At 40.1% G+C, this 26,235-nt stretch overlaps 1 protein-coding gene across 1 annotated transcript in view; it reads left to right on the forward strand.

Annotated features, from left to right (window-relative positions):
- Positions 1-26,235, forward strand: part of LOC139376933 (CUB and sushi domain-containing protein 1-like) — a 438,044-nt gene that overhangs the window by 123,621 nt on the left and 288,188 nt on the right. The window lies entirely within an intron of this gene.

Below are 26,235 nucleotides of genomic sequence, written 5' to 3' on the forward strand. Positions count from 1 at the left end.
AATATCTAGTCTAGAGGAGGGTCATATAATTTGCAATTGATAAAATTTCAATATTTCTCAGTGTTTTATCATTATTTTCTTATTAAGCTATATATTGATGTGTGCCCGATGCTGCCGCTCATCTATGATTCTCCGCTGGGCGCACAATATCAATTGCACCTATAGACTATTTAGTGTGGCCTCCATAAAACAATCCATAGCCTATAGGCTATAGGCTACGAAGTGCATGCTCGGAGAAGCACAGAATAAAGTTATATTTCAAAGATAGATGCTGGGATGGAGTAAATAAAACAAGGCAGCATCACACACTGCAATGGATATTCTAACCCTGAGCTCGGCTTGCTCTGCTCTTGCTGATCAAAAACGTTTTTATGTGCTGCTTAACCTATGGCAGTGCTGTGTAGGGAAGGTGGAAGTTAGGTGGAAGTTCTGTAGGTGGAAGTTCAGGAGGAGAGTCAAAGTTTTTTTCCCAAAATATATTTTTTAGAACGCCTAGTCCATAAAATGCACTTTCTTGCGTGCGGGCTAGCCTATAGCCTATGTTCTGTTCAGTTTGAGAAGGATAGCGCAAAGGTGAGAAGGAGGACCGGAGGTCAACTTTGATAGCTTGCTACTACTGTACTATAATTAATACATTTTGAAATCAGGCTGTAACATAACAAAATGTGGAATAAGACAAGGGGTATGAATACTTTCTAAAGGCACTGTACATGCTGACATGACAGCTTATTTCAGTATATAGATTTTTGTGCTATTGTGCTAAACATTTTAGTTTTGTAGTGTTGAACATTCCTGTGTACCCACTGAATAGTTCTATTGGTGTTAAAAAGGCATTCATTCATTCCCAACTGTACTTAAAGTACCACAGTGAGTCTATCTTGCCATAAAAGAGACAATTAAACTCAAAACTTCTGAAACAAGTGAACATTTGTAATGACATGCAGGCTAAACAGCATCCCTGTGGTTGCCAATGTTGCACTTACCAGGTTTGAAGTATGCCGATAGGTTGGTACGGAGGGCATCCTCTGGGTGTTGAAGTGAATAATGGGAACCTGCAATCAATAAAGGCAATCTCAAAATACTTGTTTTCCAAGTGAAAACGAAATGGCTTTAATTAGATGCAGAAAGCTTTAAGTAACAGATGATTAACACAACTATTTGCATAAAGAGGTTGACGATAAACTTTTGCTGCTGAAAATTATTTTTTATTTTATTTATTCATTTTATTTAACCTTTATTTAACTAGGCAAGCCAGTTCGATTCCCTTGTATTTACATTGGTTTCACAGTATTTACAAAGTAAATGATGTGAGTGGTTATAGAAAGTGTTGATGAACTCAGTGCCATTGTGGTTTGAGTGTTCACCCTGAGATTGGAACGTTGAGAGTTCGATTCCCTGGTCGAGTCAAACCAAAGACTCTAAAATGGGATCTGGCGCTCCTCTGCTTGCCAATCAGTATTAAGGAGATCGATTGGGGGTAAGGCCCTGTGATAGACTAGTGTCCTATCCAGGGGGTGTAGTTGTACATCAAGCTGCCTCACGTTACAGAAACGGCAGATAGGCTCCTGCTTCTATGAGCCCTTCTGTCTTACACAAGCCAAGGCTACTTACTTAATTAATAGAAAGTGTGAGGCAGCACCCGCTCAATGTGATTCCATGCATAGCACCTAGTATAATGACGCAGATGTAACATGCATTCTGCTGTTGCAAGCAGAAGTCTAGGAGGTAAAGCCTATTACGTTTTTATGTAGCATATACAGTGCCTTCAGAATGTATTCATAGCCGTTGACTTATTCCACATTTTGTTACAGCCGGAATACAAAATGGTTTAAATATATATTTTCCTCACCCATCTACACACAATACACGATAATGACAACATGAAAACATGTTTTTAGAAATGTTAGTAAATTAGTTGAACATGAAATACAGAAATATTGAATTTACATACATGTAAGTATTCACACCTCTGAGTCAATACTTTATAGAAGCATATTTGGCAGTGATTACAGTTTCCTGTAAGTCTTTCTGGGTAAATCTCTAAGAGCTTTACACACCTGGATTGTACCCAGAAGTTTTTTTATTTTTTATTCTTCAAGCTTTGTCAAATTGGTTGTTGACCATTGCAAGACAACCATTTTCAGGTCTTGCAATAGATTTTCAAGTAGATTTAAGTCAAAACTGTAACTCGGCCACTCCGGAACATTCACAGTGTAGATTTGGCCTTGTGTTTTAGGTTATTGTCCTGCTGAAAGGTGAATTCATCTCCTAGTGTCAGGTGGAAAGCAGACTGAACCAGGTTTTCCTCCAGGACTTTGTCTGTGCTTAGCTTCATTACGTTTATTTTTTAACCTGAAAAACTCCCCAGTCCTTAATGATTATTAGTATACCGATACCATGATGCAGCCATCACTATGCTTGAAAATATGGAGAGTGGTATCGCTTTAGTGCCTTGTATGTTTTGGAATATTTTTATTCTGTACAGGCTTCCTTCTTTTCACGCTCAGTTAGATTAGTATTGTGGAGTAACTACAATGTTGTTGAGCCATCCACAGTTTTCTCCTATCACAGCCATGAACTGTTTTAAAGTCACCATAGGCCTCATGGTGAAATCCCTGAGAGGTTTCAAATAAAATAAAATACAATTGTATTTGTCACATGCGCCGAATACAACAGTTGTAGACCTTACCATGAAATGCTTACTTACAAGCCCTCAACCAACAATGCAGTTGGAGAAAAATGGCCTTCCCCTCCGGCAACTGAGTGAGCTGTATGCTTTTCAATGTATGCTTTTTAAAATTTTATCCAACTACCAATAGGTGCCCTTCTTTGCGAGGCATTGGAAAACCTACCTGGTCTTTGTGGTTGAATCTGTGTTTGAAATTCACTGCTCAACTGAGGGACCTTACAGATAATTGTATGTGTGGGGTACAGAGATGGGGTAGTCATTAATTGTTAATTATTGCACACAGAGCGAGTCCATGCTACTTATAATGTGACTTGTTAAGCAAGATTTTACCCCTGAACTTATTTAGGCTTGCCATAACAAAGGGATTGAATACAGTGAGGGAAAAAAGTATTTGATCCCCTGCTAATTTTGTATGTTTGCCCACTGACAAAGAAATGATCAGTCTATAATTTTAATGGTAGGTTTATTTGAACAGTGAGAGACAGAATAACAACCAAAGAAGTCCAGAAAAACGCATGTCAAAAATGTTATAAATTGATTTACATTTTAATGAGGGAAATAAATATTTGACCCCACTGAAAAACATGATTTAGTACTTGGTGGCTAAACCCTTTTTGGCAATCAGAAAGGTCAGATGTTTCTTGTTGTTGGCCACCAGGTTTGCACACATCTTGGGAGGGATTTTGTCCCACTCCTCTTTGCAGATCTTCTTCAAGTCATTAAGGTTTCGAGGCTGACGTTTGGCAACTCGAACCTTCAGCTCCCTCCACAGATTTTCTATGGGTTTAAGGTCTGGAGACTGGCTAGGCCACTCCAGGACCTTAATGTGCCACTCCTTTGTTGCCGTGGCTGTGTGTTTTGGGTCATTGTCATGCTGGAATACCCATCCACGACCCATTTTCAATGCCCTGGCTGAGGGAAGGAGGTTCTCACCCAAGATTTGACGGTACATGGCCCCGTCCATCGTCCCTTTGATGCTGTGAAGTTGTCCTGTCCCCTTAGCAGAAACCTCCCCCCAATGCATAGTTTCCACCTCCTTGTTTGACGGTGGGGATGGTGTTCTGGGGTCATAGGCAGCATTCCTCCTCCTCCAAACACGGCGAGTGGAGTTTAGACCAAAAATTTCAATTTTTGTCTCATCAGACCACATGACCTTCTCCCATTCCTCCTCTGGATCATCCAGATGGTCATTGGCAAACTTCAGACGGGCCTGGACATGTGCTGGCTTGAGCAGGGGGACCTTGCGTGCGCTGCAGGATTTTAATCCATGACGGCGTAGTGTGTTACTAATGGTTTTCTTTGAGACTGTGGTCCAGGCTCTCTTCAGGACATTGACCAGGTCCTGCTGTGTAGTTCTAGGCTGATCCCTCACCTTCCTCATGATCATTGATGCCCCACGAGGTGAGATCTTGCATGGAGCCCCAGACCGAGGCTGATTGACCATCATCCTGAACTTCTTCCATTTTCTAATAATTGCGCCAACAGTTGTGTCCTTCTCACCAAGCTGCTTGCCTATTGTCCTGTAGCCCATCCCAGCCATGTGCAGGTCTACAATTTTATCCCTGATGTCCTTACACAGCTCTCTGGTCTTGGCCATTGTGGAGAGGTTGGAGTCTGTTTGATTGAGTGTGTGGACACACAAGCTCAAACAGGTGCAGTTAATACAGGTAATGAGTGGAGAACAGGAGGGCTTTTTAAAGAAAAACTAACAGGTCTGTGAGAGCCGGAATTCTTACTGGTTGGTAGGTGATAAAATACTTATGTCATGCAATAAAATGCAAATGAATTACTTAAAAATCATACAATGTGATTTTCCAGATTTTCCAGATTTTTAGATTCCGTCTTTCACAGTTGAAGTGTACCCATGATAAAAATTACAGACCTCTACATGCTTTGTAAGTAGGAAAACCTACCTGTATCAAATAGTTGTTCTCCCCACTGTATATGTGCTTTCTTGAGCAGGGGGACCTTGAAGGCGCTGCAGGATTTCAATCCTTAACGGCATAGTGTGTTGCCAATTGTTTTCTTGGTGACTATGGTCCCAGCTGCCTTGAGATCATTGACAAGATCCTCCCGTGTAGTTCTGGGCTGATTCCTCACCGTTCTCATGATCATTGCAACTCCACGAGGTGAGATCTTGCATGTAGCCACAGGCCGAGGGAGATTGACAGTTCTTTTGTGTTTCTTCGATTTGCGAATAATCGCACCAACTGTTGTCACCTTCTCACCAAGCTGCTTGGCGATGGTCTTGTAGCCCATTCCAGCCTTGTGTAGGTCTACAATCTTGTCCCTGACATCCTTGGAGAGCTCTTTGGGCTTGGCCATGGTGGAGAGTTTGGAATCTGATTGATTGATTACTTCTGTGGACAGGTGTCTTTTATACAGGTAACAAGCTGAGATTAGGAGCACTCCCTTTAAGAGTGTGCTCCTAATCTCAGCTCGTTACCTGTATAAAAGACACCTGGGAGCCAGAAATCTTTCTGATTGAGAGTGGGTCAAATACTTATTTCCCTCATGAAAATGCAAATCAATTTATAACATTTTTGACATGCGTTTTTCTGGATTTTTTTATTTTTATTCTGTCTCTCACTGTTCAAATAAACCTACCATTAAAATTATAGACTGATCATTTCTTTGTCAGTGGGAAAACGTACAAAATCAGCAGGGGATCAAATACCTTTTTCCCTCACTGTACTTATTCTACCCTACCAAGCAAAAAAGCAGTAACTGCTCATTTGGTCAAAAATGTGTTAATGTCATTTTTGCTACATTAAATACATGCTTAATCATGTGGACAAGTATCCTGCCTCTATTGTATTGTGTTTTTAGAGAAAATGGGGGTCATGTTAGCAGTAACTGCATAAAGTTACAGTGAAACCTTTTTCTCAGTTCCGCGATATGAGCAGTTACTGCCTGTTTGATTGGTAGGGTAGAATACATTTTAAATTCAGAATGTAACACAACAAAATATTTGGAAAATGTCAAGGGGTATGAATACTTTCTGAAGGCACTGTAGACCCTTACTGTCATGTCTATGAAATCCAATGTACTGCTTGAGCCTGCACAAGTAGAAGAACAATGGACTGCCTGGGCTTGCACAAGTAGAAGACCAATGGACTGCCTGGGCTTGCACAAGTAGCAGCCCAATGGACTGCATGGGCTTGCACAAGTAGAAGAACGTGGAGTAGTTATAGTAAAATCACTACTACTATTATTATTGATATACAATGATGATGATGATGGTGATGGTGAGGATGATGTTTATCGTTATCATTATTATCACTATTGTGTTTTGCCATTTTGTATGCTGAAAGAAAGTGGCCTAATGCAGATGCAAAAAGAACAACAGCATGCCAATGGATTTGAGGTCTCATTTAATCTGGCACTGAACTAGCTGCAGACAGATAGACTGGAAGGGATTCTGTGCAGATGCTTAATGTGGCCTGATCAGAGAGGGAACATATTTAGAGACATATGCATATGGCCTGACAAAGAGTAACTCTTCCTGATTGGAGATGGAGACAATACACTGGTAATTACCTCATCACAGTATAGTGCAGTACATGCGTTCAGTTGTGTTCTAAGTACGTGTTCAGTTGTTTTAAGTATGCGTTCAGCTGTGCTTTATGTATGTATTCAGTTGTGCTTAAGTATGTGTTCAGTTGTGCTTTAAGAATGCGTTCAGTTGTGCTTAAGTATGCGTTCAGTTGTGCTTAAGTATGCGTTCAGTTGTGCTTTAGGTATGCGTTCAGTTGTGCTTAAGTATGCGTTCAGTTGTGCTTTAGGTATGCGTTCAGTTGTGCTTAAGTATGCGTTCAGTTGTGCTTTAGGTATGCGTTCAGTTGTGCTTAAGTATGCGTTCAGTTGTGCTTTAGGTATGCGTTCAGTTGTGCTTAAGTATGCGTTTAGTTGTGTTTTAAGTATGCGTTCAGGTGTGTTTTAAGTATGCGTTCAGTTGTGCTTTCCATGGATTTGTGTACTTACCAAAGCTAAAGATAGAGACTGTTGTATTGCAGATTTAAAGGTGTAGTCCTTAGTTCTGCAGTTTCACTACAGGGCTAATATGTAGGGCATGCAGTGTTGCTAAGAGAGACTGATGTTAATTATAGCTTTAGATCTCTTACTGTTTCTAGAAATACTACATACTTTACTGTGCATCATAGCACTTTCGCTGTTTGTACATAAAATAAGCCATCCTTGGTTGGTTTTATGCGACTTCCATCTCATTCATTTTCTATTCACAGGCTGTTCACATAAGCTTAATGAACTTCTTATTGTCCTTTTTAAGTGGTCTGCGAAACCCTGCTCGAGGGTGTTTAAAAATCCATACTCCTCGATCCTCTTAAAAATTAAAAAGAGTTGATATAGTCATTAGGATTATGATACAAAATATCACAAAATGGAATCAAGTAATGAAGTCATCTTCACTTTGTATATCAACTTCCTTCAGAGAATGATTATATTTCATCAAGCCCCTCCCTCAGTTTTATAATTTTATTAACCTTAACGTGTGTGTGCGTGCGTGTGTGTGTGTTATAAAGTTCATATTAGCCCAAATCCTTAATGGATGTCCTGACAATCTTAATCTTATCTTAATGATCTGAGACATTGAAAAGACAAAACCTGAAACAGTATTAAGCTAATATTGATTGACTGTTTAGTTTTAAAATGGAAGTGAACAGATGGGTGTCGTGATGTATCCATAAATCTGTAGAAAACTTGTCAATATGAACCTATAGTGGGGAGTCTGTGACACTGACCACACATGACTTAGTTGGCAATGCCTTAATGTAAATTCTAAAAGTGTCTGTCCAATTCAATGTCTAAGCACAACATGTCTTTAGAATCTGTGCTTGTTGGACATTGCTAGATTTCCTTGACTCTGGTTGCACTCGATTCAGCTCGCTTGGCTTAGCCTTTGCTCAGAGCAATACATTCAGTGAAACGTTTCACAACAAATGGCTTGAAATCGCAGGCGAACTCCACCCACCTGAAACAACCTGCTGGGTTATAAGTCATGTGTGCTCTCTCTGGATTCGTATCCGTCATCCCTCTGCACAATCTGCCCATGCAAAATGCAAACCAAGCTTTGTGAAAGTGTTGTACAGGAGGATATGAATAAGGAAGTTAAGTTTGAATTTCAAGTGCATACAGTAGCTGCGCCCTGTAGTATTACTTGGGCGGTATTCAATCCGTATCCCGGAAGTTGAGCTTTACAGTGGAATTGAAACTTAAAGGCAAAGTTCCTGCGTTGGTGGAGACTGCATTCATGGTAAAAACCGCATATGTTAGCTCAATCTGAATTTACCTTTAATTTTCTATTGCGCAATCTTTAACGCTTCAGAGCCATAGATCAATTAAAATGTCAGTCGGTCTCTTTGCCAGTGTTAAAATACCAAGCTGATGATAAATGGGGCGGCAGGGTAGCCTAGTGGTTAGAGCGTTGGACTAGTAACCGGAAGGTTGCAAGTTCAAACCCCCGAGCTGACAAGGTACAAATCTACCAGGCAGTTAACCTGGCAAGCAGTTCCTAGGCCGTCATTGAAAATAAGAATTTGTTCTTAACTGACTTGCCTCGTTAAATATACATTTCATTATACACTCAGTACCTTGCCAGTTAATTAGTACACCCATCTATTACCAGGTCGGACCCCCCTTTGCCTCCAGAACAGCCTGAATTATTTGGGGCTTGGATTCTACAAGGTGTCGGAAACATTGCTCAATTGGTTTCAAGGGACCTAACGCGTACCAGGAAAACATTCCACACACCGTTACACCACCAGCCTGTACCGTTGACACCAGGCAGGATTGGGTCAGGGACTCTGCTGTTTACCCCAAATCCTGACTCTTCCATCAGCATGACGCAACAGGAACCGGGATTCTTCGGACCAGCCATTCCTCAGTTTTTATTTGATAGGAGTGGAACCCGGTGTGGTTGTTTGTAGCATGCCTGTAAGCTTGCACGATTCTTGCCATTCTTCTTCAACCTCTCATCAATATGCTGTTTTTGCCCACAGAACTGCTGTTAATTGGATGTTTTTTGTTTGTCGCACCATTCTCGGGAAAACCCTAGACACTGTCGTGCATTAAAATCCCAGGAACTGACCGTTTTTGAGACACTGGAACCGGCATGCCTGGCACTGACGATCATACCACGCTTAAAGTCTCTTAGGTCATTTGTTTTGCCCATTATAACTCTCAATTAAACAGTAACGGAAAAATCGACAGTTCTGCCCTTGAGCAAAGCAGTTAACTCCCACAACAACTGCTCCCCGGGCGCTGATGACGTCGATTAAGGCAGCCCCCCGCAGAAGACACATTTTGGTTGTGCAACCGACGAGGTATCCATTTTCGTGAACCGGGTGGTATACCTAATAAACTGGTGTACAGAGTTCAAGGTCAAGATAACAATTTTGAAAAGGACATGCAAATATTTTATTTATTGTATTTATGTATTTATAGGGGACAATGCACATGAATCAACATCAATATTACAGTAATGCAACAATCAATCAATCAATCAAGTGTATTTATAAAGCCCTTTTTACATCAGCCAAAGTCACAAAGTGCTGTACAGAAACCCTGCCTAAAACCCCAAACAGCAAGCAATGCAGATGTAGAAGCACGGGGGCTAGGAAAAACTCCCTAGAAAGTCCGGAACCTAGGAAGAAACCTAGAGAGGAACCACGCTCTGAGGGGTGGCCTGTCCTCTTCTGTCTGTGCCGTGTGGAGATTATAACAGAACATGGCAGAGATTTTCAAATGTTCATAGATGACCAGCAGGGTCAGATAATAATAATCACAGTGGTTGTAGAGGGTGCAACAGGGCCACACCTGAGTAAAGGAGTAAATGTCAGTTGGCTATTCATAGCTGATCATTCAGAGACAGCAGGTGCGGTAGAGAGAGAGTCCAAAACAGCAGGTCCGGGACAAGATAGCACGTCCAGTGAACAGGTCAGGGTTCCATAGCCGCAGGCAGAACAGTTGAAACTGGAGCAGCAGCATGACCAGGTGGACTAGGGACAGCAAGGAGTCATCAGGCCAGGTAGTCCTGAGGCATGATCTTAGAGCTCAGGTCCTCTGAGAGAAGAGAGCGAGAAAGAGAAAGAGAAAAAGGGAGAGAGAGAATTAGAGGGAGCGTACTTAAATTCATACAGGACACTGGATAAGACAGGAGAAATACTCCAGAAATAACAGACTGACCCCATAATTTTCTGGAATTTTCCAAGCTGTTTATAGGCACAGTCAACTTAGTGTATGTAAACCTCTGACCCACTGGAATTGTGATAGTGTGAATTATAAGTGAAATAATCAACTGTAAACAATTATTGGAAAAATGACTTTTGTCATGCACAAAGTAGTTGTCCTAACCGACTTGCCAAAGCTATAGTTTGTTAAAACTTCTTACGGCTGAAATCCCGCTAACGGGATCGATATGACAACAGCCAGTGAAAGTGCATGGCGCCAAATTCAAACAGCAGAAATCTCATAATTAAAATTCCTCAAACGTACAAGTATTTTACACCATTTTAAATATAAACTTGTTGTTAACCTCTCTAGGGTAGGGGGCAGCATTCGAAATTTTGGATGAAAAGCATGCCCAAATTAAATGGCCTGCTACTCGGGTCCAGAAGATGTGATATGCATATAACAGGTAGATTTGGAAAGAAAACACTCTAAAGTTTCCAAACCTGTTAAAATAGTGTCTGTGAGTATAACAGAACTGATTTAGCAGGCGAAAACCTGAGAAAAATCCATTCAGGAAGTAGTTTTTGTTTTTGTTTTGTAGTTTTCTATTAAATGCCATTATAGTATCCATTGACTTAGGACTCCATTTGCAGTTCCTATGCCTTCCACTAGATGTCAACAGTGTTCAGCAATCGTTTCAGGCGTGTATTCTTAGAAATGAGGGAGTAAGACCAGTCTGAACGAGTGGACCCTAACGTGACGCAGAGTTTTTTCAGGCGCATGTGCATTTCTTGTTTACCTTTTACATGTATATTGACAACGTTATTGTCCGGTTGAAATATTATAGATCATTTAGGCTAAAAAACAACCTGAGGATTGAATATAAACATTGTTTGACATGTTTCTATGAGCTTTACAGATACAGTTTGAATTTTTTTGTCTGATTGTTTTGACTGAGTTTGAGCCTGTGGATTACTGAAGAAAAAGCGGTAACAAAACTGAGGTTTTTGTATATAAAGAGACTTCATCGAACAAAAGGAACATTTATTGAGTAAATTAATGTCTTCTGATTGCCACCATATGAAGATCATCAAAGGTAAGGGATTAATTTAATATATTTTTCTGAGTTTTGTAACGCTTCTGCTTGGCTGGTTACTGTTTGTAGTAATTTGTCAACTGGGCTATGTTCTGGGCTATATATGTTCTGGGCTAGGTATGCTTTCGCAGAAAAGCATTTTATTAATCTGACACTGTGGTTGGTTTAAGAAGAAGTTAATCTTTAAACCTATGTATAATATGTTTTGTTTTCTGAATTTTTATAATGAGCATTTCTGTAATTGAATTTGGCACTCTGCAACCTCACTGGATGTTGGCCAGATGGGACGCTAGCGTCCCACATACCCTAGAGAGGTTACCCCCACCACAGTGTCCGATTTCAAAAAGGCTTTACGACGCAAGCACACCAAACGATTATGTTAGGTCAGCACCTTGTCACAGAAAAACAGAACCATTTTTACAGCCAAAGAGAGGAGTCACGAAAAGCAGAAATATAGATCAAATTAATCACTAACCTTTGATGATCTTCATCAGATGACACTCATATGACTTCATGTTACACAATGCATGTATGTTTTGTTCGATTAAAAATCTCAGTTTACATTGGCACGTTATGTTCAGTAATGTTTTGCTTCCAAAACATCTGGTGATTTTGCAGAGATCCACATTCCAGGAATCCCAGTTCCACAATAAATGTTTGTTTTGTTCGATAAAGTCCATCATTTATGTCCAAATATCTCCTTTTTGTTTGCACGCTCAGTTCACAAATCCAAATTCATGAGACGCGAGCACTAGTTCCAGACGAAAAGTCAAAAAGTTCCATTACAGTTCGTAGAAACATGTCAAACGATGTATATAATCAATCTTTAGGATGTTTTTAACATAAATCTTCAATAATGTTTCAACCGGAGAATTCCCTGCAATGGAATGCAGCTAACTCTCACGGGTGCGCACCAGACTGAGCTCATGGCACTCTGCCAGACCTCTGGTTGAAACAGCTCTCATTCTCTCCTCCTTCACAGTAGAAGCCTCAAACAAAGTTCTAAAGACTGTTGACATCTAGTGGAAGCCTTAGGAAGTGCAATCGGACCAAATTTACACTGTATCTTGGATAGGCAATGACTTGAAAAACTACAAACCTCAGATTTCCCACTTCCTGGTTGGATTTTATCTCAGGTTTTTGCCTGCCATATGAGTTCTGTTATACTCACAGACATCATTCAAACAGTTTTAGAAACTTCGTTCAAACAGTTTTCTATCCAAATCTACTAATAATATGCATATCTTAGCTTCTGGTTCTGAGTAGCAGGCAGTTTACTCGGGGCACCTTATTCATCCAAGCTACTCAATACTGCCCCCCCAACCATAAGAAGTTTTAACAAGAAATTTGTGGAGTGGTTGAAAAACTAGTTTTAATGACTCCAACCTAAGTGTATGTAAACTTTCGACTTCAACTGTATGTCAATGACCCGGGGTTAGCCAAAAGCTCATTTGCACGTGTAGCACCTTTGCAGGAAAGGGCCTTTACTCTGCCACTATACAAATACTCACTAAAACAATACAAACTACAAATACATTACATCCAATTAACAAGAACAGCTCGTTGGGAAGAATCAATGGATTTCTTAGAGAAGAACATACAAACAGTCTTGTCGATATTTTAATGCAGACAAGAATTAGTCATCCATTTGGAAATATGTAGCATATTTTCAGTTAACTTGTTTACAACACGTTTTTATTTATTTTTTTAGTGTCCATACAGAACTGTTTTGTCTGCATACATGTTAACTTGTGGGCAAGTAAGTGGGAGATCATTTATGTCGATGGTAAACAGAAGGGGGCCTAATATTGACCCTTGTGGGACCCTAATGTTATAGTAAAGAGAGTCTGACTGAGTGTCCCCCAGACAAACCCTTTGACTTCTGTTTGTCAGATAGGAATATATCCAACTAATGACTTCAGTGTACACAGTAAGGGCAGATAGTTTGGATATGAGGACCTCATGATACACAGTATCAAAGGTCTTTTTAAGATCCAAAAAGACTGCGCCCACTTCACCACATATGTCCAGTTTAGATTTAATGCACTCCAGAAAATAGCAATTGGCTGTTTCGGTAGAAAGGTTAGTTCTGAAACCGAACTGCATTTGATGTATTGAGTTGCCCTGAATGAGGTGATCAGTCAGATGATCATCCACTTATCTTTCAGCTACTTTTGATAGCACTGTAAGAATGCTTATAGGTTGGTAATTTTCCACCAGTGTTTGGTCACCAGATTTCAAAACAGGTATCACTGCAGCAGACTTCCAAGCATTGGGGAAGAACCCATATTTGATGGACAGATTAACTAGATGTACAATAGGGACAATCAGATAATATTTGTGTCTCTTCAGGAATACAGCGTTTAGACAAAATACATATTTTGTTCTGGAGCTCCTGAAGAAGCTAATAATACTGTCCACTGCTGACGCTGATATTTCAGGAATTCTGAATATTGGTTTATTATTGTCTATGGGAACTGTAGTTTTTGGTTGAAAATCTTTGAGTCAGTTCCCTGACAGAGTCAACAAAAAACTGGTTAAAGGTGGTGGATATGAAATATGAGTCTTGAATTATAATCCCATTAACCTTTAATTCACTATGTTTTTTGGACTTTTCATCTCCTCTCCCTGTTTAGTTTGTTGAGATTTTCCCAAATCACTTTGCCATTTCCGTTTCCTTCACTGATCACTCAAAGAAATAACTCTGCTTTTTATATTCTCTACCACCTTATTTATCAGTGCTGTTAATATACGTCTTTCATCATTCTGACCAGAATTTAGTGTTTTTTTCAAGGAAAGATCCCGTTCTCTCATCTGCATCCAGAGGTCCTCTTTGAGCCATCGTAGAGAGGGTTTCCGTCTTGGCTTACGTTGACATTTCCTAGTAAAAGAGGTATCCACTTTGTCAATAGCTGACATAAATGTTCTGTATCCAGACTCTGGGTCTTCATTGCTTAACAGATCAGACCAGTCAATTTGACTTACAGCTGCATCGTAGTTACTCTGCTCACTTTTCAGGATTGTTTTATCGTACATTAATATGGTTCCTAAATCTCTTTTTAGTGATCTTTCTAACCACCAATTTAACATTGTGTTCAGATATGCCAGTTAGTAAGTTACTGGACTGATCTGTTAGTAAACACCAGATCAGTTTGAGTCTGGGATGACTGTGTTACTCTGCTTGGTCCTTGTATTATTTGAGTCAGTTTGAAATACATAATATTATGTGTAAAAGTAAGTGTTTGGAGAGAAATTAAAAAGTGCCTTGCAACACACAAGCAAAATCACTAGTGAAGTACATTAAACAGCAAGACGTGTAAAAACCTAAACAATATAGGCCTGCTTTTAAGTTGAACCAAAAGACAAATCTGAGAACAGTGAGGAAGTCTGAGTGACATACATAGGCAGAGAGAGCGTTCCCAACTGTCGAGGCCGCTTGAGAGAAAGTTCGATCTCCACTTCAATCGATTTCTGTCTTTTACCTCGCAATTCTGTTCCAAAATGGTAAAGGCTCAACGCATTCCATCTGGTTTTCACAGCCTCCTCATTCCATCTAATTTACGTGTGTGTGAAGACATGAATAACTTCTCTCTCAATAGTCTGTTAACATACCCTGCTCACACAGTGTGCCGACGTGTTGATGTCATCACCGTGCTTCTACATCTGCATTGCTTGCCTTTTGGGGTTTTTGGGCTGGGTTTCTATATAAGCACTTTGTGACATCTGCTGATGTAAAAAGAGCTCTATAAATACATGTGATTGATTGATTGATTTACATCAAGGTAATAACTAGCCTTAGCAGATCATTACACGTGCAAAGATCACTGGTTATCTGGTCTCCTCTCCAAAAATCACTGGCTATCTGGTCTCCTCTCCAAAAAATCACTGGCTATCTGGTCTCCTCTCCAAAAAATCACTGGCTATCTGGTCTCCTCTCCAAAAAATCACTGGCTATCTCGTCTCCTCTCCAAAGATCACTGGTTATCTGGTCTCCTCTCCAAAAATCACTGGTTATCTGGTCTCCTCTCCAAAAATCACTGGTTATCTGGTCTCCTCTCCAAAAATCACTGGCTATCTGGTCTCCTCTCCAAAAATCACTGGCTATCTGGTCTCCTCTCCAAAGATCGTAGGTCAGACTCTGTAAAGGGGGATTTCTTTACCCCGTCCCCCTTTTTCACCAATGACTCTTTATCCTTAAGGATTTAATAGTATGGTAATAGAATTTTGTGTTTATGCTAATTAAACACAAGGCATTACCAGAGGGCTTGGAGCGGTGCTCCAGTGACAAGAAGTATACGTCTCTGGTGAACCTCTCCTGGGCTGAGATGGGACTCTACCTCTGTGTCTGTGTAGAGTGAAAAACATTGCTCACCATGACTGCAGTGTCAAACTTTATTACACTGTGAGCCTCGACCAATAAACGCTGCCTGCTACCATCACAGATGCCCTTTCTCTCTCTCTCCTCAGCTCCAAAAGTGTGATGATTACCTCTAAGATGCTGGATGTTAACTGTGACTTACCGCCACAAGGTGTCAGTGAAACCTAAATTCATGTGTTCTTATGATAATGAAATGCAGCATACATATTTTTACAGAAAACCCTACATTCAGCAAGGAAAATAGGGCAGGCAAAGATAACCAGTGACTTGAACAAATCCAGCACAGGGGGATAGGGACTCAAGCTAGCTGAACTGAGTAAGCATGGGGAGGATGGGGAGGAAGTGGCTTTGCCCGGTTGGTCGTATTGTTGCGCTTAGATAATTCTATAAGCTGCTTTATACATGTCTCAGAATGGTATCAAAAGTTGAAGGCAGATAACAAATAGTGCCGTACCAGCAACACACAGCTGTATAGTACTGCAGGCCCAACAAACCCAGCTGTATAGTACTGCAGGCCCAACTAACCCAGCTGTATAGTACTGCAGGCCCAACAAACCCAGCTGTATAGTACTGCAGGCCCAACTAACCCAGCTGTATAGTACTGCAGGCCTAACTAACCCAGCTGTATAGTACTGCAGGCCCAACAAATCCAGCTGTATAGTACTGCAGGCCCAACAAATCCAGCTGTATAGTACTGCAGGCCCAACTAACCCAGCTGTAAAGTACTGCAGGCCCAACTAACCCAGCTGTATAGTACTACAGGCCCAACTAACCCAGCTGTATAGTACTGCAGGCCCAACAAACACAGTATGGAGCTGTATTGAGGACTATGAATAAACACAACAGTCTTGGGAAAGTATAAATAAACACCACTTCCCTAAGAAGGCTTCTTCACATTAATTGGAAGAGAGAAGTAGCACTTTGTGGTTCTGAGAGTAGATAAAGGGCACTGAAACAGTCATCCACAGAGAACATGCTGACCACAGCCGGGCAGACTGGCCTTTTGGACTGATAGGAGGCATTATGCTGCACAGATTTCTTCCACATGTAGCACCTGCTATGATGCATATGCTGTCCTTTGAGGACGATACTTCCCCTAACCTCTGAATAACATTCTGCTAGCTGAACATGTGCGGACTGAATATGGATGCAGGTTAAAAGGGAGTTATCCTGTGTATTGTAAAGAGATGGAAGCCTACAGATGTAGGATCTTAATTTGATCACCCTGTTGCAGAAGAACCGTCCTGTAATGCAGGAAGTGTAACAATTGTGGAATATTTGAAGTTTAAAAAGGTGTCTGAGGGTAGTAATTTCCACTTTGAAATTAGACCAAATTTTCCCATACAAAAAATGTATCTACCAATACTAAAAAGTCCACTAATTAGAATCCACATAATAATTCACTTTTCCTGTTGCTGCAGGATGTAGAAATTAATATCCTATTAATATCCTACATCTGGACTGTGTATTATAGTGAATAATTACATGTCATAATGTCTCATATGGCAGTCATGCACACAAAGCAAAAAAAATGACATTAACAATTGTTATTGCAATATACTTATATGACCTTTCTTGTTTGTTACGGTTGCACAAATGTCATGTTTATTATTTTTGAATGACAAATGGCTTCTACTTTACAGTAAGTGTACCTAGCTATACACCTATATATGTACATGGTATTTACATAGGCTGTCAAAGTGTAATTACAGAGTAACTAATTCATTACCATGTAATAACAGTGGTCACTGAAGATCCCATGGCACTTATAGTAAGGGTAGGGGTGTTAACCCCGGTGTCCTAGCTAAATTTCCAATACGGCCTTCATACCATCACGGCGACCTATGACCTTGTGTTTTATGTCCAGCAACCACATGGGAGAGAAAAGCTACAGAACGCTCCTTTCAACCTGAAAGGAATTTTAAAGGAATGCACTAGATCCCTGTCAGTGCACCATCCTATTTTCTACACAAGAAAACGACATGATGTTCCATATTTCCATTCTTCTGTTTTAAATCTCGGCGTCTGAGTGAACAGATACCATGTTTGGCTGAATCTAATAACGCACTGGCACAGGAGTAATTACTACTAAGTGTTAGTGATTTCTGGGGTGAGAAATAGCCTCTTTGGCACCTGAAGGCAGGCGATTATCGCAGTACTGTATTGAATAAGAACATCAGAACACAACATGACAGTACTGTATTGAATAAGAACATCAGAACACAACATGACAGTACTGTATTGAATAAGAACATCAGAACACAACATGACAGTACTGTATTGAATAAGAACATCAGAACACAACATGACAGTACTGTATTGAAAAGGAACAACAGAACACAACATGACAGTACTGTATTGAATAAGAACAACAGAACACAACATGACAGTACTGTATTGAATAAGAACATCAGAACACAACATGACAGTACTGTATTGAATAAGAACAACAGAACACAACATGACAGTACTGTATTGAATAAGAACATCAGAACACAACATGATATGGAACTAGAGAACTAGAGAACCATCTTCTGACTTGCCTATTTACTTGAATTGTAAATGTATGTTACTCTTGCAAACAAGAAAATCCAGAAGATGAAAGGAGGTAAAGAATTCAAAGAGATATTCACTTCCCTTTACCCTTTAAGGCTGCAACAGAAGCTAAGAGGGGGAGAGCAGCAGTGTGTGTCTACAGTAAAGCTTTAAGTAGCTATTTGTACTCTGAGTTGGCCCAATAGCATGTCATCACCTTCACAGCAGGATGCACTGTTGTTTTATCGCACAGAGGGTTTGTATTGCCCATCGCTTTTCTCTCTCCTTGTAATCTTGATTCAAAAATGTTCCGAGTTTGCCACTAGGCTAAAGTCCAAATTGCTTGCCTTGTCACTGCTGACTTTGCGAGTGCATGAATAAATGATAAAACCCTTGTAAGCTTGTGACACTGTTTTAATTGCTTCTGCCACACTAATGTACAATGGAAGTACAAAAATGCAAATGCCAAATACAGTTACAGCGTATGACTTCCGCACATGGCCAAACACCATCCTAGGCATTTACTCCACAACATACAGTATATTATATCAATTTGTTTCAAATGTGTGAGCTTTTTCATCTGCTTGTTGCAGTTGAGTGCATGTTTGTCGGTCAGGAGGTTGAAATCACAGCTGTTGGAACCCACATTGTTGGAATTTCACTGATATCATTAGGCTACTCTGTCGGAGACATTCTAAAAACATAATTACATGTTTGCAGCGCTGTTGATTCCCATGAATAGGCTGTATGGTATGACGACAGGAACAATGCTTTAACATAATGCTCCCCAGCTGTTCTGTTGTGACATACAATATTGATTAATTATAAGGACGTTATAAAAGGCAGGTTGGATTAGATTTCCGTGGTTCTTTATCCAATGAGAAATTGACTCGTGGTTACCACTATAGCTTACATGGAATGTGTGTATGGCATATAGTAGATTGATTTAACACTTCTCTGAGGCAATCGAGTTAAGTTGTTTACATTCTTCTCTAGAGTATGCCTCATTACCGAACAAGAAAAGAGCAACTGAAGGGCCAGTGGATTAGGCGTTCTCTTTGGAGATTGAGATGCCTTTTCTGTGTGGGGTCTGCAAAAGGTGTGTTGATGAGGCTTTCATTTCACTGTTGTTTTACACAGTGCTTATATGTACTTAGAGGTAATGAACGTCACTACTAGCAGTGGTTAGAGATAAAACATCTAAAGTGAAGTAATGTTGCTAGTATCAGCGGTTCATTACAATAGCAAACTTGGAAAGCTCTGGGATCGATAAAGAAGATAATCCTTGAAACAAATAAAGCAGCTACTCATAGTTGGATATTAACCCATTTCCAAATCGTGTTGTATTCAGTAGCATGCTTTGTAAGACAAATCCATAATACCCTTAATAATGAAGTCTCAAAGATAATAAAAAAATTCTGCTGTCTCATCCTCCTCATCCCTCAAAGTGGAGGCTTGGGAATGTCAAAATCTCAGTGTTTTCCATTTTTCATTTTTTTGCCCAGTAGTCTCGGCTCAGTTACATCCTACTGCTCCTTGTCTACTGCCGTTCTTGATCAACTCTGATTCTTCTTCCTTTGTTTGCTCCCACCACACCACCTATAGTAAGGCCTATATAACCCTGTCATTACACAGTCACAACTCACAGGCCCAGAGCAGAGCTTTACTTTCATCCCAGAAACTGGCACCAATGTTGGCAGTTAAGTGAGAAGAAGCCTTCATCACAGATAGCGAGTGACGTGTGAGGTTGCTGTCATGTTTTTGCAAAAAAAAAGAATGATTATAATGTGAGGATAGGAATGCTGGTGCAAGTTCCCTTCCTGAGGAAGAGTAATTGCTCTAGGGGCTGTGATAAAGAACATAAAGAGGATGAACCCAGTTCTTCTTGTGATAAAGAATGTCAGAGGAGGCCTGAAGGACTATTATGAAGGCTGCATGATTGAGTTATGAATATGAAAATAAAGGAAGAAAAAAATACATTAATGCTGATGCTCAATCGTAAACCGGGAGATGACTTGGTGTCATTGCTTAACATAATATTTGCATAACAATGCTTCTCCTAATTTTAAGTATTGGTGTTTCTTTAAGCAACTCTTTGTATACATGTGTCAGTCAGAAATCACTTCATCGTCTACAGTTAGTTCAAAATGGTGCAGCTCAGCTTTTAACAGGCACCAGAAAATGGAACCATATCACACCTATTCTAGCTTCTCTACACTGGCTACCAGTCAGAATAGAATAGATTTTAACATTTTATTAATCACGTTTAAGGCTTGTTTTAGCCCCATGCTATATCTCTGATCTTTTATCTCCCTACGAGTCAGGACACAGCCTGAGATCTTCTGGCAGGGCAATGCTAACCATTCCAAAGTCTAGGTTGAAAACTGAAGGAGACCGGGCATTTGCCATTAGTGCCCCTAGACTTTGGAATGGTCTGCCAGAGGTGATCAGGCTTGCCGATTCAGTGCCTCTTTTTAAATCCCTGCTGAAGACACTTTTATAAAGTTTATTTTAATGTATGACTTCAGTATATGATTTTGATTGGCTATCTTTTTTCATTCTCCTTTCGCCTGTCTATGTTTCTTTGTTAGTACTTTTATTTTATGATGTTAAGCACTTTGTTACCTGTTTTGAAAAGTGCTACGCAAATAAAGTTGATTATTATTATTATTTCTCCTCTGAGGCTGCTCTAAAGTGAGTAATGAAATACAAAGCAACTTAACAGGCTACTGGGCATTGAAAAATCTGAGCTTGGACCAGTCTGTGTTTTATAGCCATTCCAGCAGCCGTTTAGAAATGAAATGTACAGTACCTTCAGAAAGTATTCACATTTTGTTATTTTACAGCCTGAATTCAACATGGATTACCTTTATTTTTCTCTCTCACCCATCTACACACCATACCACATAATGATAAAGTGAGCATGTTTTTATATTTTTTGGCATTTATTTTGAAAATGGAATACAGAAATATCTCATTTACATAAGTATTCACACCCATTTGCTTTGACACACCAAATTGAGCTCAGGTGCATCCAATTTCCTTTGATCATCCTTGAGATGTCGCTACAACTTGATTGGAGTCCACCTGTGGCCAATTCAACTGTTTGGACATGATTTAGAAAGAAACACACCTGTCTATATAAGGTCCCACAGTTGACAGTGCATGTCAGAGCAGAAACTATACTATGATGTCCAAAGAACTGTCTGTAGGTCACCGAGATAGAATTATGGTGAGGCATATATCTGGGGAAGGGTATACAACTATTGCTAGAGTGTTGAATGTTTCCAAGAGCACAGTGGTTGCCATCATTTGGAAATGGAAAAGATATGGGACTACCCAGACTGCCTAGAGCTGGCCGTCCTACCAAAGTGAGTAACCAGACAAGAAGGACCTTAGTGAGGGAGGTGACCACTGACAGAACTACAGAGTTCCTTGGCTGGGATGGGAGAACCTGCCAGAAGGACAACCGTCTCTACAGCACTTCACCAATCTGGGATTTATGGGAGAATAGCCAGATGGAAGCCACTCCTGAGAAAAATGCACATGACAGCACGCCTAGAGGTTTCATAAATACATATGAAAGACTCTGAGAACACAAGGCAAAAGATTTTGTGTCTGATGAGACAAAAATGTAACTATGTGGCTCAAATGCAAAGCGCTATGTCTGCCGAAAACCACGCACAGCTCATCACCCATCTAACAATATCCCTACCGCAAAGCATGGTGGTGGATGCGTCATGCTATGGGGATGCTTTTCACCGGCAGGTCCTGGGAGATGGAACAAAGAATAGGGCCAGATACAGGCAAATCCTTGGTGAGACCTGATTCAGAGTGCAAACGACCTTAGACTGGGGAAAAGATTTACGTTCCAACCGGACAATGAGCCCACACATACAGCCAAAGAAACGCTAGACAGGCTTCAGAACAAGAATGTAAAAGTCCTTGAGTGGCCCAGCCAAAGCCCAGACTTGAATCCCATAGAAAATTGCTGTTCACCGCTCCCCATATAACTTAACAGAGCTTGAGAAAATCTGCAAGGAAGAATATCCCCAAATCCAGATGTGCAAAGCTGATACAGACGAATCAACTCCGTCCTCACCGCCAAAGGTGCTTCTACGAAGTATTGACTCAGGGGTGTGAATACTTATTTTAAATTCGATTTCTGTATTTTGTTTTCAATACATTTGCAAACATTTCTAAAAACCTGTTTTCACTTTGTCATTATGGGGTATTGTGTGTAGATGGGTGAGAAAAATAATATTTAATCCATTTTAAATTCAGGCTGTAACAAAACAAAATGTGGAAAATGTCAAGGGGTGTAAATACTTTCTGAAGGCACTGTAATCATGCAATGAGAAAGTTGAATGTTAATCATAATTGTCTTTATTGGCATGGAGCTACAACATGGTTATGAAGATATCTAATAAACCGATGGGCAGTACAGAGGATATATGCACTGTGGTTGTTTTATTCTGACCCGAGGCTGAAGCAGATAGGCTTTGTTATGCTAACAGAGGTGTTTATGTATGGCGTGCATAGCCATATATAACTAACACAAGTGTTATATGAACAGTTTGATTTGGGAACTGCAATCAGCATGTCACTTTACACTGGCCTCTGATAGTGGCCTCCTATAATTCATATCTGATTCTACACATATCATCTCACATCTAGCAAGTGTTCCTTATGAGTAAAAGTTGTCTCTCCATGAATACAGTTCACTTGTGTGTCATATACAATCTCCTGCTGCCATCCTGGATATGAAAAACAATCCAATTCATTTCCGCCATAGAGGTGAACATTGAGTAACAATTTCAACATGAATTTTCTTGGCACCATTTCAAGGATCACAATCTATCAGATAAGGTTAATAACAGTGCATGTTAACACTTATGAAAGTCACACATTTTAGTCTCTATGGGAAAATGCACTCTATTCTAGAGAACCCAGTGACATCTTCCCTGATGACTGACTGGCAATTCATGTTTTCCCCTTAATATACACAATATTATTGTTCACTGCAAATGGAAATAGTAATCAGATAATTCATGTGTATATATATTTTTTTATTGAACGTCTACAATACATAACCCCTCATATATGTTGCTATACCACTGAGATAGGACATACTTTAACACAATATGATTACAAGGATAGTGAGAGACTGAGGGCAGGGAGTAAGAGACCAAAATGGGAGAGAGAGAGAGAGAGAGAGAGAGAGATAGAGAAAGAGAGAGAGAGAGAGATAGAGAGATAGAGAGAGAGAGATAGAGAAAGAGAGAGAGAGAGAGAGAGAGCAATATCAGGGGAAAGAACAGCAGTCTAACTTCCTTGAAGAGAGAAAATAAACCAATGTTCACTGTTGTATAACTTTTGAAAACCCCAGGGCCAGGCAAGAAATTGAACAGTGTAAAAATAATTAGAACAGGTGTGAGCACAATGAGATGGAGGCAGAGACTGTTGACAAAGCAGTCCAACCATCTTCTTCTCCTCACACTGTGTTGAAAGTCAATTTAGAGTTTCCTCGGCCACTTCTCTTTGTCTCTCAGGCACAGGCACGTCACTAGGCGACAGAAAAGGGTTAAGAGAGGATTCAGATTCAAACCACTGCTGTATAAGCATGTCTTGATTCACGTGCCCTTGACATAATACATATTGAAAAATAGTGGTATATTTTGTTGAATATACATTTTTACACTGCATTCTGTATCTCAATGAAGAAGTTCTGGTTCTGTATATTGTAGATTCAGTGGTGATTTTCTACCATTTTACTGTCCTCAATGGCAAGACGATGGAGGAATATTTCTGCAATCTAATCCTTCACTGTTAATGCTGAAGGTGGCAGTTCCCACAGGATTGTTTGGTTATTTCAGGCAGTTTTCAAGGCATATTTCCATGGGCTTCAGAGACAGAGACAAAGCGAGGCAAAAATGTACTCCCCATTGCTCAGTGCTGGAAGGCATCACTGCAAAGATTTTCAGCAGGTGAACAAACAATCATGTTTTAAGATGTTCAATAGAATATTTTAAATAATGGCTCAGCCTAACCCAGTTCTATCCTCAACTGGTTGCATGCAGAGAATCTAGTGTGGCGACTTATTCCGTGCTGATTTAATGCTGACTCACTCAGTTAACATCATGACACAAGCTCTGTAATTTTATGCAATGTATTACAAGGTTACATACATAACATATAAACCAACTATTAGTTGTGCAGATGCCTGAAAATAATCCACAATGAAATGTGTTGGTACGGTCTAACAACCCCGCGGTGATATAGAATACAGAACTGAAAATAGCAGTCTGTTACTACTTGATATGGGAGTAAACACGGCAAAGAATGACAAGACTAGTCTGCGGAAATGATAATGCAAAGTATTTGCTGTTGATGTGTATGGTTAGGCTATTGTTTAATAAGGTACTGCTTGAGTGGTAGGGATGTCAAACAAAATGCGGGATTAACGTAGACACACACACACACACACCTCTTTGCCTATATTTCTGAAGAACACGTGCATCTGCATTTCTCTCCTCACAGTGGTCTCAGCTGGATGCTTTGATTCTTAATTACATTCTCACATTCAAAAAACAATCCATCTGATATGCAAGATGATTCCTTTGGAGTGTAACCCCCATTCCTATAAGCCTCTTCAAATTGTCCCAGTGGATGTAATTTTGTTGCCGGATATCATTATCTGTGTGATGCGTTAATTATGTCGTTATTGATGCTCATATTTTGGTCAACATCCATTCACATTTTTGCATCGTCTGGGAATTTCTTGGATATGCCTTTTCAGTATGGTCACATACTAACTTTTCAGAGACAGTATTGTATGATAAATGAGAGATGGATTCATCTTTATACTTTTTGGATGTAACATTGTAACATTCGGGGTTGCAGTCCATGTATGATTGACCTAAGACATCTCCTTGAGAGGAGTATTTCTCAGAAACCTCATGTGGCCTGCCATGCCTTTTTAATCACTGGGGCAACCATCCATTTCAGAGGATTTTTCTGTGTCATCATGGCAATGTCCATGAAGGCCCCCCTCATCATTTATCAAGGGCATATGATCAAGCCCATTCAGAATGACAATAAAATAGTACTTTGAAGCAGATATGAGAGAAAACCCAAAGCTTCTGTTCTAAACAATCAGCGGTATTGAAGCAGTATCCTGGAGCCCCAGGTTTATCTGGATTGCAGGTGGTGATTAAAGCTGTAAAAAAAGGTGATGCCTCTAACAATGTTCAGGTTGGTTTGCCCGACTACTAGCTAATGACATTAGAAAGAAATAGATAAGTACAGGTTTTAACACTGAATCTTAAACTATTGGTGGGAGGCCAGTGAAATAATATATTTTAAAAGTATTGAAGATACAGTTGAAGTCGAAGTTTACATACACTTAGGTTGGAGTCATTAAAACTTGTTTTTCAACCACTCCACACATTTCTTGTTAACAAACTATAGTTTTGGCAAGTCGGTTAGGACATCTACTTTGTGCATGACACAAGTCATTTTTCCAACAACTGTTTACAGACAGATTATTTCACTTATAATTCACTGTATCACAATTCCAGTGGGTCAGAAGTTTACATACACTAAGTTGACTGTGCCTATAAACAGCTTGGAAAATTCCAGAAAATTATGTCATGGTTTTAGAAGCTTCTGATAGGCTAATTGACATAATTTGAGTCAATTGGAGGTGTACCTGTGGATGTACTTCAAGGCCTACCTTCAAACTCAGTGCCTCCTTGCTTGACATCATGGAAAAATCAAAAGGAATCAACCATAACTCCACAAGTCTGGTTCATCCTTGGGAGCAATTTCCAAACGGCTGATGGTACCACATTCACCTGTACAAACAATAGTATGCAAGTATAAACACCATGGCACCACACAGCCGTCATACCGCTCAGGAAGGAGACGCGTTCTGTCTCCTAGAGATGAACGTACTTTGGTGCGAAAAGTGCAAATCAATCCCAGAACAACAGCAAAGGACCTTGTGAAGATGCTGGAGGAAACAAGTACAAAAGTATCTATATCCACAGTAAAACGAGTCCTATATCGACATAACTTGAAAGGCCGCTCAGCAAGGAAGAAGCCACTGCTCCAAACCCGCCATAAAAAAGCCAGACTACGGTTTGCAAATGCACATGGGGACGAAGATCGTACTTTTTGGAAAAATGTCCTCTGGTCTGATGAAACAAAAATAGAACTGTTTGGCCATAATGACCATCGTTATATTTGGAGGAAAAAGGGGGAAGCTTGCAAGCCGAAGACCATCATTCCAACCGTGAAGCACGGTTGTGGCAGCATCATGTTGTGGGGGTGCTTTGCTGCAGGAGG

The sequence above is a fragment of the Oncorhynchus clarkii genome, chromosome 20, assembly GCF_045791955.1.
Source record: "Oncorhynchus clarkii lewisi isolate Uvic-CL-2024 chromosome 20, UVic_Ocla_1.0, whole genome shotgun sequence".
Lineage (NCBI taxonomy): Eukaryota > Metazoa > Chordata > Actinopteri > Salmoniformes > Salmonidae > Oncorhynchus > Oncorhynchus clarkii.